The sequence below is a fragment of the Natator depressus genome, chromosome 3 (genome assembly GCF_965152275.1).
Source record: "Natator depressus isolate rNatDep1 chromosome 3, rNatDep2.hap1, whole genome shotgun sequence".
Lineage (NCBI taxonomy): Eukaryota > Metazoa > Chordata > Testudines > Cheloniidae > Natator > Natator depressus.
The window spans coordinates 172,044,902-172,059,161 of NC_134236.1; positions in this window are offsets into that span (position 1 = coordinate 172,044,902).

Sequence of the window (14,260 nt, forward strand, 5' to 3'; positions counted from 1 at the left end):
TTTGGCTTGCAAACATCTTGGGAAGTGCTTAGATTTAAACAGGTTTTTATTGTCGTTAAATTTAATCATGTCTGGCAATATTAGGTATTGTAAAAATTAACAAATCCCCTACAAATTTCAGATTAAACTACTGTCTGTGATCCTTTGGCTGTCCTGAAGTCCTAGTATCCAATATCACTAATCTTACACTTTTTGCAGAGGCCTCTCCATAATGGCTTATGTTATGAAGCACTAGTTCCATTCAAACCATGCTTTCTATAGTTTTCCAACAGATGGAGCTATGATCACATACACAAACATGAACTGGAGGGGAAGGAGACAGCGGTTCCAGACTTCCTAAAAATAATAGTCACTTGCCATTGTGCCAAACGCTTATTTTGTTCCACACAGCAGAAAACAATAGGCATGCATTCCAGTGGCTAGATAGAAGGCCAAGTTAATAATTGGAGGGATAGATGGGTTTCTGTGAGCCATCCCCCTCCTGCTCATCTCTCAAGTTACATGTATTGTTTGGTGCCACTTAAAGTGAATGATATGGATGGAATCTAAATGAGAACACTAAGTGATTTCATAGCAGTTTGACTTTTCTTCAGTGCTGGTGGATGGTGTCAGACTAACAGCCCTACAGACTGCATTCTGTCCACAGATCAGATACAGAACAGTTGGCATTAGTGGAAACTCCCTAAATTGCTGTCAAAGGGCCAAGCTGCTCTCCACACTAGTGCTTAGTCCAATAGCATTGTTAGACTAGGAGAGGGCAATCAGCTGGGAAGGAAGAGGAAAAGCCTCTGTGCAGAGGACAGGAACAGTGTGTGGGGATCCAGGCAAACTTCTGGAGTCTCTTCTTGCTGGTAGTGCCCTAACATGACTACACCATTATCCATGGGGGACAAGGGCAGTGAGAGGTGAGTGACTGGGGCAAAAGGACAGAAGAGTGGTGAGGAGGCAGAGTGGATTTCATTGGGGGCTAAAAGCATGTAATAGAGGGATGGGAGACTGAGTGAAGGTTGAGATGAGTAAAGGGAGTGTGTAGGTAGATGGGAGGAATTAATAAGGAAAGGTAGGAATAGTCTGGTAATGGTGGAAGAGAGCACCACACAGGAGACTGAAAGGAAATCCACTGAAAAGATATATCCAGAAAATGACAGAGGGGGAAATGGAGAGAAGGAGGTACAAACACAAGAGGAAAGCATAGTAGCTTTAAAAAGACTGATTTATAGAAAAATGAAATGGGCTGGACTCTGGGGTGTGAACACATATTTTGCTCAAAGCAAGGTAATGGTAAGAGCCAATTGGGTTCCCCTACAGAAACTTGTGATGGTGACTGCAGAATACAGTCTGGGTCATCAGCTTGTTCCCTTCTCCACTAGGGGACAGGAGTAGCAATAGCAACCTAGACTGAGGCCCAAGATTCCCCCTGCTTCTCCTACAGTGTGGAGACAGGGGGTTCTCTTCCCCCTTCCTTCTACCTTGTGTGGTCACTAATATCTGTGCAGCACTGTGAGAGCATCTCCATTGCTGCAAATGCCAAGGCTGGGGCTGGGAATGGCTGCAGAATTGAGCACACAGTTGAAGGAGGGAAATGTGAAGATACAAGTAGGGTGTCTAAATACCTCAGAATATCTGGGCCCTGGTTCTTAAAATATTTTGCATGTTATGTAATGAATTACACCAATGCAAAAAGTATTTTAAAAGCTACTCCCAGTAAATGACAGGTGAACTTGATTTAGTAGTACTAGTTTATGCTGCTACTTAATCTGTAGCCTAATCAATCCTGAAACATCTTGGCTCTTTAGCCATGAAAGAGGTTGCTGCAACTAGCATGTTTGACTTAAATATTATGAAAGGTAATGTGTTGGATATTTGGTGGTTGTGGTAATAGAATCTTGTTGTTGCTATGGCAACTGAGTAAGATTAGGGGATAGCCCGGCCAGTTTTGGCTGGTTTTTGGTTTAGTTCAGTGTGTGGCAATAAATGGCTGCTTTTAAGGTTTACAGCTCTGTCTCAAGTGATTTCTTCCTAAAACTGTTTCCCCTAAGGATATAACATAAAGTAACTACATGTCCGATTGAACTTGTTCCTATTCAAGTCAATTATGTTTTTGCCATTGATTTCACTAGGTTCAGGATTGTGCTCATTAACATGGCTTGTGGTTAAGACTAAAACTTGCCTCAGACTTCAGTGCCTAATCTGATTGGGTGCTTCAAAAATCCCTCTCAGTGCCTTTCTAAGAATTGTAAGGTAGGAGGTGTTTGCCTCATTGCTTAAAGGGTAGACCAACCCATCTCCTCATTACACGCAGCTGTGAAACTGACACAGGGAATTCATTATGGGTATACATGGGTGCAATTCCACTGAAGTCAATGATGGAAGCTTCCCACCACTTTGGGATCAAATTCTATCTGACTGCAAGGAAACCAGGAGCTGCACAGGGTAAAAATTTAGCTTTTAAGTATGATCTACTGCAGTATTCAGCAGTAAGTATCTGACAGGATTCACCAGAAAATATTGGTTGAAAACAGAAGCCCAAATTAGAGTAAATACAGGCCAACTTGAGTCCTCTTTTTCCATGTATGCAAGGAATTGTTCCAATTGTATCTTGTGGTTCCGATCCTTCTTGCTCTTGGCTCTCCCAAAATGCAAACTTTTTTTTTTTTTTTTTTTGCAGCTGAAACTGGAGTGATCATCCTAGGCCAGCATTTAGGACCCAGAACCATGGTTAGCCACTTCAAATGCATATGCACCCTGATGACCATTCCTACATAGTGCACAGATTATGGCTATCTTTGGCAGGCATCAGTGTGGGGGACATTGTGCAGTGCCACAGCTGGGTTGGAATACATACAGGCCAGTGTGAATGCTACTCTGGTAGATACCTAATATAATCTCTCTATTCTTAACTTCTATTTCTCTAAATGTTTCACTGTCTAGAATACATTCAAACAGTTGGCAGTAAGACTGGATGCATCATAGCTCTTTATAATAATAATTAATAATAATAAAATACTACTCTGCATGAATAAGGGTGACAGAATGTGCCCAGTTGCAGTTAGTGCATGCTCCACTTTTCAGTCAAGCACAAGTTTTGGGGTGTCTTAGTTCTGATCCTTGCCCCCCCCATAGGAAATGACAAATATTTCCTATAGTTTGATCACTTCAGGACACTTTGAATCAGTAACTAGGTCTCCACCATTAGGAAGCTATGCAACCACTCCTTGCCTTTGGTGTTATCCACCAAGATCAAAACTACTAGATGGCACATTGACAGCAGAGGGAATGCAAGAGGACAGTAGATGTTTCAACATAGCTCTCTTATTAATTGCTTAAAAAAAAATCTATTCAAGGAATAAGGTATAAGCACAAGTGAAGTTGCAGAATCTGGACTATTACCACACAATGGTAACCTCCAAAGGTGGCCTGGGTCTTCACTTAGCAGGAATGCACTGATTAATTTTAGATTAATAGCCCAAGCAAAGGTGTTCAAATGTATATTAAAAAATATACAGCAGAACTTCACCTGTGTGAGCATCAGAAGGGAAGATGAAGGCATGGCAGATCTATAGGACACAATATTTGTAAGTTATAAAGAGTAACTTTGTTTTCCTAGGGAGTAAATAATAATCGGTGTGTATGATCCCATCAGACTGTGTTGCCTACAGTATGGGTTCCTTGCCTAATGCAACACTGTTAGTTAGCTAGCTTGGTTAGGTTAGTTTGCTAGCTTGCTATATTGCATAACGTTTTCTTCATTTGGTTTGATTATATATTTTTAGGGTTTTGTTTATACCAAATTCTAGTATATGCTACTCAAAATAGTTGGCTGTAATGCAAGGAACCTACAGGCCAGTATTCTGTATGATTAAGCTAGAACAAGTTAGCATAAGTGTAATCTTTGGCATAGGTAAATGGCCTATTGGTAACACCTTTTGTCTTTGGGGAACTGAATGTTTACCATTAGTCTGGAACAGCCCACAAGTTACACCACAGAACATGGAAGTCATGATTTAGGCAAAGGTAATGGTTTCAGGGATGAAATAATTGATATTAACACATGAATATATGTAGTAATGTTAGGCTATAGAATAAGTGGTACCTGAAGATTTATCTGGGTGGGGAAATAAGATTTGGGTATGGTAGGTTGGGCACTGATATGACTATCCAGGGTGTTGCAAGGACCTTATAAAAGGGGCAATCATGCAGAGGGGTCATTCTTTCTATCTTCACCTAAGCTATTCGCTCAGTTTTAATGATATAGCTTAGCTACTAGACACTCAAACCTGATCTCTACCAACTTGGGGAACCTGGACCATCGAATTCAAAGGGCATGCCAGAGACGAGGCTGGTCCTCTGTCTCCTACTACCAGGTCTCCAGGGAAGGGTGAGTGCTAGTTTTCTAGTCGAAAAGACTATTTCATATTTTACCACCCAGGACCATTGAGTTGTATTACTACTTTGTGACTCTGTGTTTTATAGCTTTGATTATCCTTTCATTTTGTTTTAATAAAGATCTTGAAATTTTGGTATTGTCGTCATCCTGAGAGTCCATTGGAATTGGCTTCCAGTGGAATATCTTAAGAACCCACTTGTTTCCTCTGTTTGTGTGAGTAAATTCCTACAAAATACTGGAGTATGTAGATGCTGAATAATACAAGAAAGTAAATAGTTCAAAGGTTTACATAGAAAGTAATGTAGGCCAAGACTTTCCAATAACATTGTGGTTTGGATGAGGCTGAAATAAAACACTAGCAACATCTGACTTATTGTATTTACTAAAAAGGCTTATGAAACTGAAGCAACAATTAGCTGGAATTGTTCATATTCATTAGATGTTTTTCCCAACTTAAAGAAATGTCAGTAGGCTGCAAGATGAGGAGCATGTTGCATTTAGTTCTCTATCTAATGTTGGTCAATAAATTCTGTTGTATGCCTAGTAACCGCATTTTAAATGGCATTAATTTATGGTGATGTAACTAGGGAAAACACCATTGATGTCAATAGAGTTGCCCCCACTCAAACAAGCCAAAAACTTGGCTTTATGTTTACATGCTGGCAGTGCATTCTCTAAACCTTTCCATGCTTTAAGAATAACCAGATTGCCTCAAGCATCAGTAGCTGCAGCTGAGCTTGTGCAAGACATTTGTCTTGCAAGTGACAGGTAAAAGTTGCACCTATCTCTTGCCTAGTCAAATCTAGTCTTTCATCTATTCTAAATTCCAAAAATGGAAAGGTATGTGTTTCTCTCCAGTGTTATGGATCCTAATGCCTTTTGCACTTATAGTAAAGAACCTGCTTCTGTGCATTAAGCAACTTCATAGAGTCAAGATCTAGCTACAGCTTAATAGCCCTATTGACCACAGTTGACATGAATGGATTTGGCATGGGTTGCCTTATTGATAAGCTTCAGCTTCCTTCTACACTATCTTAATGAACACTGAGCTGTATTTACATAAAGGTTTCATTATAGTACAAAATGTTGGCTTCACATAGTCATAGATGCAGTTAACTGAATAAATGGCTTTTTAACTAGGGCTGTCAAATGATTAAAAAAAACTAATAGTGTGATTAAAATTGTTAATAGAGGAATACCATTTATTTTTGCATGTTCAACAATTTCAAATTGATTTAAATTACTACACAGAATACAAAGTGTACAGTGATCAGCTTATATTTGACTAAAAATATTTGCACTGTAAAAAAAGAGTATTTTTCAATTCACCTCATACAAGTACTGTAGTGCAATCTCTTTATCATGGAAAGCACAATATACAAATGTAGAATTATTTGAGTTCAGTTATGTTTAACCCCCTTCTCCCCTCTCCCCCCCAACTTTAGGGCTTGCAAGTCCACTGAGTCCTACTTCTTACTCAGCCAGTCACGAGGACAAACAAGTTTGTTTACATTATTTATGGGAGATCATGCTTCCCACTTTTATTTAGAACATCACCTTTTGTAGCCAGCATTGCAAGGTATTTACATGTCATTCCAGAAGACATGCTTCCACACTGATGGGGTCTGTTCAATAATGATCCAAAGCAGTGCAGAATGATGCATATTCATTTTCTTTATCTGAATTGGATACCACCAACAGAAGGCTGATTTTTCTTTCTTTCTTTCTTTCTTTCTTTTTTTTTTTTTTTTTGGTGGTTTGGGTTCTGTAGTTTCTGAATTGCAGTGTTGCTCTAAGACTTCTGGCAGCATGTTCCACACCTTATTCCTCTCAGATTTTGAAGGCACTTCAGATTCTTAAACCTTGGGTTGAGTGCTGTAGCTATCTTTAGAAAGCTCACATTGGTATTTTCTTTGTATTTTTTTTTTCTTAAATTGACGAACATATAACAGTCTCAGATGACAACCCATCATAACACAAAATTATATGGCAGAATGTGGGTAAAACCATGGAGCAGGAGACCTGCAACTCTCCCCCAAGGAATTAGGCATAAATTTAAAAAAAAACCCACTTATTAAACAAGCATCATCCGCATGGAAGCATGTCCTATGGAATGGTGGCCAAAGCATGAAGGGGTGCATGAACGTTTAGCATATCTGGCATGTAAAGTATCTTGCAACACCTGCTAAAAAAGTACCATGTAAATGCCTGTTCTCACTTTCTGGTGATCTCGTAAATAAGAAGCAGGAAGCATTCTCCTGTATATGTAAACAAACTTGTTTGTCTTAGCAATTGGCTGAACAAGAAGTAGGACTGAGTGGACTTGTAGTCTCAAATTTTACATTGTTTTGTTTGAGTGCAGTTTTGAAAAACAATTCTACATTTGTAAGTTGCACTCTCACCATAAAGAGATCACACTACAGTACTTGTATGAGGTGAACTGAAAAATACTGAAAAATACACTGAAAATATTTGTAGTAATAAGAAAAATAAAGTGAGCACTGTACACCTTGTATTCTGTTGTAATTGAAATCAATATAACTTGTTCTGTTAGTGTAATTAAAACTGCAATTAATTACAATTTTTAATTTGTTTTAAGTTAATGGTGATTAATTGACAGCTCTATTTTAACACTTTTTTTTTTCCCCTCAGACAATGGAAATTAAGGGCTAATGTGTTTACCAAGACCTTGCTTGGTGGCTTGAAAATACAGAGAGAGAAAGTGATTTTATGAATAATGCCATAGGTATAAGCATTCTTTACTCTAGAAAAGCACTGATTCCACAGGAGGAGTTGTTACACCTGAAATTAGGTATATAGTTCATAAAGCATTATGGAAACCTTCTGATAAATACGCATTATCAATGTAAATCATGCAACATGAATCCAGAGTGACTCATTTGGAGTTACTCTGGATTAGCAGTGGTATAACTGATGTTTAATCTGGCCTCAGGATAGTTAGTAAAATGTTTGCCTTCATATGTCTAGATACCAGCAGCTATACAGCCTATTTTAAAGTTAGTGCCTCTGTGACATTCCTAATTTGGTGTACAAGTATATAGAAGGGACCAGAATCTCCACTGGCTTGTTAAGGCACTTGCACCTATGTAAAGTAGGTGTAAACTACTACTCTTCCAGTAGCATTTTACACCCACCCTGTGCTTGCTTTGTTCAGTCACTTACACTGGTGTCGAGTGCAAGGTGCTGGATAATAAGGTCCATGATGCTTGGCACTTCATCTGGTAACGCATCAGAGTGACTTTTGTATAGTAAGTCAAACATGGCGAACTGACTCGGATCCTGACATCCTTGCATTGGTGTAAATCTGGGAGTAACTTCAGTGGAGTTAATGGAGGAAAACTAGATCAATGTCTGGTCCCCTTGCTTTAAAACTCTTCTATTCAAATACACCCTCCAAAAAAAGAGAGCTCCACTGTAATGTTGCTGACTCTCCTCTTTCTAAGGATCCAATGCTGTTGCAGGCTCTTGTTTTATCTTGACCACATATAGGCTTCCTAACTCTTATGAAGCTGCCGTGTTCTTTGTACTGGTATGAACTTTTGATATCATGGCTGGCTGCCATTACAGATAAAGAATTGTGCAGCACTGGCACATTGTTTCCTTTATAGTCAAGGAATTGCTTTATTGGCAACATACACCACTGACTTAGCTGAAGGGGAGAATTTTATACAGATGAACAATATATATTCATGCTGCTCATATTCAAAACATCTTGTGGTCAAGTCTGAGTGAGAAGAAGGCTGTAATCTCTACTATAACAGGAACATTGATCTCCAAAATTAGATGGGATTCCAAGTCAAAACTTGGACTCTAGATCCAGAATTTGTGGAGTTTGGAACATAATTTAAGCCCATCTCTGTACTAATGGAATTGCCTAAAAAGTCATGTATCCTGTTCTGGAGTAGGCGACTTGAGTGGACAGAATACTTGCGTTAATCTGGGAACGGAGCAAGGACAGGAATAGCTGGGCTATTTAGGTCATGACTAACTTTCATTAAGTGAATGTGTGTGGTTTTTCAATATTGGAAAGAGTTGGCTTAATTATTTGAATAATGCTGTATATAATCACACATGCCAAATCCTCCACCAATGAGGTGGGAGCTGAGAAAGGAAGAGGGTAAGCATGCATCTTGCCACTCACTCATCTGTATTAGGCTGCATTATCTGTCCTATTAAAACTTAAGGAGGCCCAGTGAAAGCATGTGCCAGGGAACATGGGCAGGGGGCAGTGTCCAGAGCACAGGGCCTTCCTGCAGGTGGTACTTGAGATCTGTGTGTGCATCTGGGGAAATCCATGGGGTTTGGTGGCAAAATCATAGCTCGCTGTAAGGTGGCTACCTAACCAGTCAGGGTGAAACATCACAAATCAGGATCCTGGGGCCTACTCCTGCCGATATTCCAGGCAGAAGGAATGCTTTGAGCCACTAGTTCCTGAGAACATTTAATATTTAGACATGCATTGTTATAAATAACTCTATAAATGTAAAATCCTAACCAATACTGACTTCACAACAACTTAAACATTCATGTGTCAGAACTACTGCATATGATCGTGATTTTTGTGCTTTGCGTGAAAACATGACTCCAAAAATCATAAAACCTTTAAAATGTAGTTTCTGCAAGATCAAAATTGAAGCCAATAAATCCCTCCAATGACAGACCAAATGGCAAAACTCCAGTAGATGGCAGCATTGTACTCTGTATCTTGTATTTGGTAAATCTGTTTGCTGTGGCTACTTCCCTTTATTAACTTTTTGTTTGTTACTCTTCTTATGGTGAGAGCAGGCTGATAAAAAGTAAACCAGAATACAAGCTTTTAAGACCTGTATTTCAAATATTTTTGATGATTATGTATTGTTCCAGACTTGTGGCTTCCCTATGGAAAATACCCCATACTCTCTTCTAAATAAGAAATTACACTAAAAACTGGTCCTAAAATTAACTTTCAGGATTTGTTTAACTCTGAGCAATTCTTTGGCAGAGAGGAAGGCTGTCTGCTGATAGAAATGTTCATCTTAATACTACTTTAAGAGATTTCTTATCATGTAAGTCTTCAATATAAAATTGCATGTCTCGAGCTCTAAGTTACCTCCTGCATGTTGTGTCCTCTGCAACATTCTCTCCAACTTTCCAAGCACTCTTGGAGAATGGGATCATGGGCTGCTTTCTTTAAGATCAAAGGGAGCCATGTGCCCAAATACAATGTACAGTAGGGACACACAACCCTGAGCGAGGAGTTAAGTACAATGATTATAGAAAGTACCTCCATGTATTTAGACAAATTATATAATGCATTTTTCAAACTGAGGTGCTACATGTATGCAGAGTAATATCAGAGACCTGTTCAGGAGATTGCTAATGGATTAGAGCTCTCACTTCCAAGTTGCTGGCTTAAATCTAGCCTGTCTGAGTTAGGCTGCTGAAGTCAGTCATATGAAATGAGTTGCTAGTGTCAGATCAGTTGTTAGTGGCTAGGTGCCTACAAGCCTCACCAGAATTGGCAGAAAGCGCTCAGCACAGAGAGCACGTTTGCTCATACAGATACTTTCAGACTTAAATGGCTTTTAGTTTACATTAAGAAAATAAAAGTGAAATCTGCATGATATCTCCTTTGTAATAGTCTGTCCTGAACAAGGTAGCTGCTAGACTTGCAGACAGCATAATCTTTAGACATTTTAAAACATGGTGCACACTGACGGGTCTAGCTACATACCAAGGACTGAGTGGGTGCAGAACCGCCATTTTTTAGCAGTGACATAAGCAATGTTCTGATTTGATGGTGTTACAGGCACACAGCACTAACATATGACTACAGCAGGGGGCAGGGCAATAGTAAATCAGGCCAAATGTCGTCTTCCTAAATAGTCTCAAAAGCAATGTGCAAATAGAACCTGATTCTCCCTGCTTAGTATTGTAAATCAGAGGTTCACCGAAGTCAACAGAATTACACTAGTTTAAAACAGGCACAACGGAGAACATTAAAAGCCATACTTCCCAATGGCAGTCTCGCAGTGCAGGCTCTTTTAAAAAGTGTGCTTAGGTCGGACTCCTTCCTTTTCCCCCCTCGCTTCCCAGCTCCCTGACTCTTTGAGGGGAGGGAGAGTGTAACCCTGAAAACAAAATCAAGTTACCATTTGGGTTACACTTTGCTCTTGGTTACCAGCTAGAGTAGCTGCATTAAAATCAGTGTAATTCTGGCTTTGTCCACAGAACTTAGCTCTGTGTTTGTAGTAATCTCTTAAACATAATGCCAACTCATTGCTCTTTAAATGAGATAATCCAATTTATGCAGCTATGTTAAGTCAGGTGGTGCTGACATCTATGCTTATGAGTTCAGCAGGGATGGGCCTGGTCATCCCTCGAATGGGAGACTGCACACCAAAAAATCAGGTGGCATAGAAAAGGGTGGTTTGAATTACTAAGATTCTCTGAAGGTGTTAGGTCAGATGGGATGTGGAACTGAAATACCTGCAGTCACTTAACAAAATCACATGGCACTCTTGTAAAGAGTAGAACTCTTTCTTCTACTCATGGTAAAACTCTATTGTGGATAATATTCTGCCTACCTGAAATTCCTGCAGCTGGAACTGAATAAATACTCGAATGCACTCTTCCTTTCCTAGGCTCACTGGAGGCAGCTGCTGGTTACTTTCTTAGAGAACTAGACACAGAAATCACTATAGAGGAAGTTTCTAAAGTGCTTGAGGATGATGTAAGTTAATGCAAAGGATCATTGCAGAAAGTACCAAGTTGTGCCGGTCTCTCTCTCTAAAGGAGCAAGAGAACAGGATTTGCTGCCATGTAGAATGACACACACTGCGAACTCCTATAACCTACCTTTTTCTTCTCTTAGCCACATCTTAAACAAAATCCTAGTCCCAGCCCACAGTTTGAGCAGCCAGGAGGGAAGGTATCCTTCCCCCTCATGCCTCATAGTAGCAGTAGTAGAGTAATTTTGCATCCCCTGCTGCTACTATCTGGGGGGTACAGTAGACACTATTCCTCTTGCATGCTCTCCTTCCATGGTGGAAAATGACCAGTGACTCTCAATCACCACACTGTATGGCCTTCACTCCCCTTCCCAAAGCTCTCCCCAGTATTCAGATTTACTGACTTCCTGTAGATCTGTGCTGCTTGGTTTACAAGGTCCTGGATCCCCTGCATGGACGCATGTCCTCCTTCCCTTTTGCAGTGAAACCAAAACTTTTCTCCACTGTGAGAAGAGCTCTCTGCACCAAAGTGAGGGAAAAGACCACATGTTATAAGATGCACATTCAACATCATTCCTGTTTTGTGTAGTAAAACTCACCTACCAATATCTAAGGTATATCTTACACCACCTGCATCAGGTTTCTCAAGACTTCACAGGTAGGTGGACTAATTCTGCATTTGGGTCTATTTTCTGTAGCTATTTATCTTGTCCACATGGGTAACATTTTCCTTGAATATCTTGCTAGTTCCAAGAGACTGATTCTATGAAAGTAGCTCATGATTAAGGTTAAGATTCTCCTCCATTATTTTTAGTAAGTCACGGGCAAGAAACAAAAATTCGCATAACTCTGTCTGTGAATGGGGGGCACTCTGGAGGACAACTGAAGCCCAAGTGGTGGGATGAGAGCCCTAGCTGTTCTGCAGGGGGGGGGGTCCCTATGGGCTGACAAAGAAAATGTCAGATCTCTGACAAGTCACAATCTGTGACCTCCATGATACAAGCATTGTGAATAAGCATAAGATTATATATCACCCTGCTTTAATTTTCACCCCCCCACCCCAAAAAAAACTTTTCCAAAAATCAGTTTCTGCATTCAGACTTTCTAGCTCAGCTGCTTTCTTGTATGTAGTCTATCCCTTCTCCGTGAGCCAATTTTTTGTGGGCAGAATGGCTAATTTGAATTAATTTCTATAGCTGGCACTTCTTTGCAGACATTCTTCACTGGAATCTCAAACAGTGACTTTTTTTAGATGTAAGATTTTTCCTTAATACCAGAGCTGCTAGAATGTGGATTTTTAGTGTGAAGCATCAGTTTTAAAATGAGCATTTAATGAAATCGTATTTAATGTTGTGACTACAATGGAATTTGAATTTGACCAAGTAACTTCTCATCCATATTCTGCACATAAGCAATTCAGTGGCTCTCTTGCCTATTTGGATAAGATCTTCAAAACAAAGGTCCTGTCCGCTCTACATTGACATTATAGTTACATCTTTTGAGAAAGATCATGAGATTTGCCCTGGAGTCTCTTGCCTAGTTTCCTTTTAGTCTACTCCTGTGCAATTGTAGCATGCAGAGGGATGCTGTTGAAAGATGGTATATAAATCTAAAACATCATGTACTTGTTGCAGAGAGAGTGTGGTACATGGAACAGGAATTCCATTTGCAGAATGTGCAATAGAGATAGCAACCATGTTTTTCTACCAATTTCAGCAGAGCTACTACAGACTTGCACAGCAGAAATTAACCCAATAGACCTAAAATATTGACCAAAGGGGAGAACGTTGCTGTTAGTTTTTGATTTTTGAATCGGCTATTACAGCCAAATACTATAAACCAAATTTTGGCCTTTCGCACTCTGATCATTTGATGGTAGGTTCTTTTGTGGCCTGACAGAATCTTCCACTAAAGCATGGACAGATAGAGATCTACTTCTCTAAGCTTGAGCCTAGAAATCTGTTAGGCATGGCCTATTCTAAAGGTCACTGTTGACCTGGTAATCAGAAATGGCTCACAATGTGGTGAGAAACTATGTTCCTGCTCTTTCTCTTCTAAATCCAGAAGAACATCACTGAACTCAACTCAATGGTGTTACTTGGAGTCTGTGACTGGGGCCCTAGTGGGGAGCCAGCTATGGTCACTCAATTAGGGTGAACTGCAAAGAATGGGGCAGACAATCACCAAAAAGCTGGTGGCTATTCCAATCCTTAGATTCACCAAAATAGCTTCTTTATTACCTTACTGGTTACTCAGAAGTCCAAACAACACACTTCCCTTAAAGTGATCTAGCCTCAGGCCCCCATCCAGGTACCCACATCAAATATGATGACTTCTGTAAATCTTATTTCATCCATATAAAAGTTCTACCAATCTCAAAAGATCAGACACATAACCACCCAGGTTATTGAATATTCCAGATCTTACCCAAATACACGCTACAGCCAATTCTTATTAACTAAATTAAAATTTATTAAAAATGAGAGTATGGTTAAAAGATCAATATACATACAGACATGAGTTCAGTTCATTTATGTGCAGATTCATAGCAGAGATGGTGATCTTTATAGTTGCAAAGAGTTCTTTTAGAAATAGTTCATAGGTTTTCATCCAATGTCCAAATATTCAGGGCGTACCAGGATAACTAGGACCTCAGTCTTGCGACTCAAACTTCCCCTGATGAAGCCTAAGCAGAGCTGAGATGACTTTTTTTTTTTTTTTTAATACAATTTCATGTGTTTTGACAAGTTGGCGTTCCTCAGGGGGAATAAGGTAATAAGGATGACTTTGAAGGAGGTCCATCACTCTTATTTAGCTATAAGAATTAACATAAGGCTATTTGCTTGTTCTTCCACCATTCACAGTACATCTCAAAGAGATGAATACCAAGATATCCTATGTTTACGATTAATTTAAATGAATAGGATGTTCTTTTGACCTCTGATTATCAGAATACAGCAAAGACAGGAACTGTTGATTACATTGTCAACCCTACTCATACATATGTAAAAACACAAACATTCTCTCCCCACATGTCTTTTGAGGGTTATTTTGTTTAATCCTTTCTAGCCATGTGTCTCAACCCCAAAGTGAGACTGTTGCAGAAGGGCAAAATTAGAGCTCCTGGATACTCCTTAAGGAC